The following is a 2,500-nucleotide window of genomic DNA, read 5'->3' as shown; positions in this document are numbered from 1 at the left end:
CCTGGCAACGCCCGATCTCGTCTGATCTCGGAAGCTAAGCAGGGTCGGGCCTGGTTAGTACTTGGATGGGAGACCGCCTGGGAATACCAGGTGCTGTATGCTCCTTTGCTCATTCACTTAGAAACTGAAATCTTGCAATATGCACAAGTAGTCCTTCATGAAATGGGCTGGAAGCTGTTTTCATTTTGACACAAGAGAGAGAGAGAGAGACCACCTTGCATTGTCAATTGCTAAATCTGTGTATGGATAAGTAGCCTATGGTTGTCAACTTATTTCGTACGGCCATACCAGCCTGGCAACGCCCGATCTCGTCTGATCTCGGAAGCTAAGCAGGGTCGGGCCTGGTTAGTACTTGGATGGGAGACCGCCTGGGAATACCAGGTGCTGTATGCTCTTTTGCTCATTCACTTAGAAACTGAAATCTTGCAATATGCACAAGTAGTCCTTCATGAAAGGGGCTGGAAGCTGTTTTCATTTTGACACGAGAGAGAGAGAGAGAGAGAGAGACCACCTTGCATTGTCAATTGCTAAATCTGTATATGGATAAGTAGCCTATGGTTGTCAACTTATTTCGTACGGCCATACCAGCCTGGCAACGCCCGATCTCGTCTGATCTCGGAAGCTAAGCAGGGTCGGGCCTGGTTAGTACTTGGATGGGAGACCGCCTGGGAATACCAGGTGCTGTATGCTCTTTTGCTCATTCACTTAGAAACTGACATCTTGCAATATGCACAAGTAGTCCTTCATGAAAGGGGCTGGAAGCTGTTTTCATTTTGACACGAGAGAGAGACAGAGAGAGAGAGAGAGACCACCTTGCATTGTCAATTGCTAAATCTGTATATGGATAAGTAGCCTATGGTTGTCAACTTATTTCGTACGGCCATACCAGCCTGGCAACGCCCGATCACGTCTGATCTCGGAAGCTAAGCAGGGTCGGGCCTGGTTAGTACTTGGATGGGAGACCGCCTGGGAATACCAGGTGCTGTATGCTCTTTTGCTCATTCACTTAGAAACTGACATCTTGCAATATGCACAAGTAGTCCTTCATGAAAGGGGCTGGAAGCTGTTTTCATTTTGACACGAGAGAGAGACAGAGAGAGAGAGAGAGACCACCTTGCATTGTCAATTGCTAAATCTGTATATGGATAAGTAGCCTATGGTTGTCAACTTATTTCGTACGGCCATACCAGCCTGGCAACGCCCGATCACGTCTGATCTCGGAAGCTAAGCAGGGTCGGGCCTGGTTAGTACTTGGATGGGAGACCGCCTGGGAATACCAGGTGCTGTATGCTCTTTTGCTCATTCACTTAGAAACTGACATCTTGCAATATGCACAAGTAGTCCTTCATGAAAGGGGCTGGAAGCTGTTTTCATTTTGACACGAGAGAGAGAGAGAGAGACCACCTTGCATTGTCAATTGCTAAATCTGTATATGGATAAGTAGCCTATGGTTGTCAACTTATTTCGTACGGCCATACCAGCCTGGCAACGCCCGATCACGTCTGATCTCGGAAGCTAAGCAGGGTCGGGCCTGGTTAGTACTTGGATGGGAGACCGCCTGGGAATACCAGGTGCTGTATGCTCTTTTGCTCATTCACTTAGAAACTGACATCTTGCAATATGCACAAGTAGTCCTTCATGAAAGGGGCTGGAAGCTGTTTTCATTTTGACACGAGAGAGAGACAGAGAGAGAGAGAGAGACCACCTTGCATTGTCAATTGCTAAATCTGTATATGGATAAGTAGCCTATGGTTGTCAACTTATTTCGTACGGCCATACCAGCCTGGCAACGCCCGATCACGTCTGATCTCGGAAGCTAAGCAGGGTCGGGCCTGGTTAGTACTTGGATGGGAGACCGCCTGGGAATACCAGGTGCTGTATGCTCTTTTGCTCATTCACTTAGAAACTGACATCTTGCAATATGCACAAGTAGTCCTTCATGAAAGGGGCTGGAAGCTGTTTTCATTTTGACACGAGAGAGAGAGAGAGAGACCACCTTGCATTGTCAATTGCTAAATCTGTATATGGATAAGTAGCCTATGGTTGTCAACTTATTTCGTACGGCCATACCAGCCTGGCAACGCCCGATCACGTCTGATCTCGGAAGCTAAGCAGGGTCGGGCCTGGTTAGTACTTGGATGGGAGACCGCCTGGGAATACCAGGTGCTGTATGCTCTTTTGCTCATTCACTTAGAAACTGACATCTTGCAATATGCACAAGTAGTCCTTCATGAAAGGGGCTGGAAGCTGTTTTCATTTTGACACGAGAGAGAGAGAGAGAGAGAGAGAGAGACTACCTTGCATTGTCAATTGCTAAATCTGTATATGGATAAGTAGCCTATGGTTGTCAACTTATTTCGTACGGCCATACCAGCCTGGCAACGCCCGATCTCGTCTGATCTCGGAAGCTAAGCAGGGTCGGGCCTGGTTAGTACTTGGATGGGAGACCGCCTGGGAATACCAGGTGCTGTATGCTCTTTTGCTCATTCACTTAGAAACT

At 47.7% G+C, this 2,500-nt stretch overlaps 9 non-coding genes across 9 annotated transcripts in view; all 9 read left to right on the top strand.

Annotated features, from left to right (window-relative positions):
* Nucleotides 1-102, top strand: part of LOC146227495 (5S ribosomal RNA) — a 119-nt gene extending 17 nt beyond the window's left edge. The window contains exon 1 of the ribosomal RNA XR_014745249.1: nucleotides 1-102. This exon is cut by the window's left edge and continues 17 nt beyond it. This is a non-coding gene — a ribosomal RNA (5S ribosomal RNA).
* Nucleotides 103-274: 172 nt separating this feature from the next.
* On the top strand, nucleotides 275-393 carry LOC146227494 (5S ribosomal RNA). Its single transcript, XR_014745237.1, has one exon. It is a non-coding gene; the product is annotated as a 5S ribosomal RNA (ribosomal RNA).
* Nucleotides 394-571: 178 nt separating this feature from the next.
* On the top strand, nucleotides 572-690 carry LOC146227493 (5S ribosomal RNA). Its single transcript, XR_014745225.1, has one exon. It is a non-coding gene; the product is annotated as a 5S ribosomal RNA (ribosomal RNA).
* A 182-nt stretch (nucleotides 691-872) lies between these two features.
* Nucleotides 873-991, top strand: LOC146227492 (5S ribosomal RNA). The gene has a single exon (XR_014744752.1). It is a non-coding gene; the product is annotated as a 5S ribosomal RNA (ribosomal RNA).
* A 182-nt stretch (nucleotides 992-1,173) lies between these two features.
* On the top strand, nucleotides 1,174-1,292 carry LOC146227491 (5S ribosomal RNA). The gene has a single exon (XR_014744751.1). It is a non-coding gene; the product is annotated as a 5S ribosomal RNA (ribosomal RNA).
* Nucleotides 1,293-1,464: 172 nt separating this feature from the next.
* LOC146227490 (5S ribosomal RNA) lies at nucleotides 1,465-1,583 on the top strand. The gene has a single exon (XR_014744750.1). It is a non-coding gene; the product is annotated as a 5S ribosomal RNA (ribosomal RNA).
* A 182-nt stretch (nucleotides 1,584-1,765) lies between these two features.
* Nucleotides 1,766-1,884, top strand: LOC146227489 (5S ribosomal RNA). Its single transcript, XR_014744749.1, has one exon. It is a non-coding gene; the product is annotated as a 5S ribosomal RNA (ribosomal RNA).
* A 172-nt stretch (nucleotides 1,885-2,056) lies between these two features.
* On the top strand, nucleotides 2,057-2,175 carry LOC146227488 (5S ribosomal RNA). Its single transcript, XR_014744747.1, has one exon. It is a non-coding gene; the product is annotated as a 5S ribosomal RNA (ribosomal RNA).
* Nucleotides 2,176-2,357: 182 nt separating this feature from the next.
* Nucleotides 2,358-2,476, top strand: LOC146227487 (5S ribosomal RNA). Its single transcript, XR_014745213.1, has one exon. It is a non-coding gene; the product is annotated as a 5S ribosomal RNA (ribosomal RNA).
* Nucleotides 2,477-2,500: the final 24 nt, after the last annotated feature.

This window comes from Hypomesus nipponensis, chromosome 24 (genome assembly GCF_054491055.1).
Source record: "Hypomesus nipponensis isolate SF chromosome 24, ASM5449105v1, whole genome shotgun sequence".
NCBI classification, from domain to species: Eukaryota; Metazoa; Chordata; class Actinopteri; order Osmeriformes; family Osmeridae; genus Hypomesus; species Hypomesus nipponensis.
The sequence above is the reverse complement of the archived record's forward strand: the minus strand, read 5'-3'. Positions and strand labels throughout refer to the sequence as shown.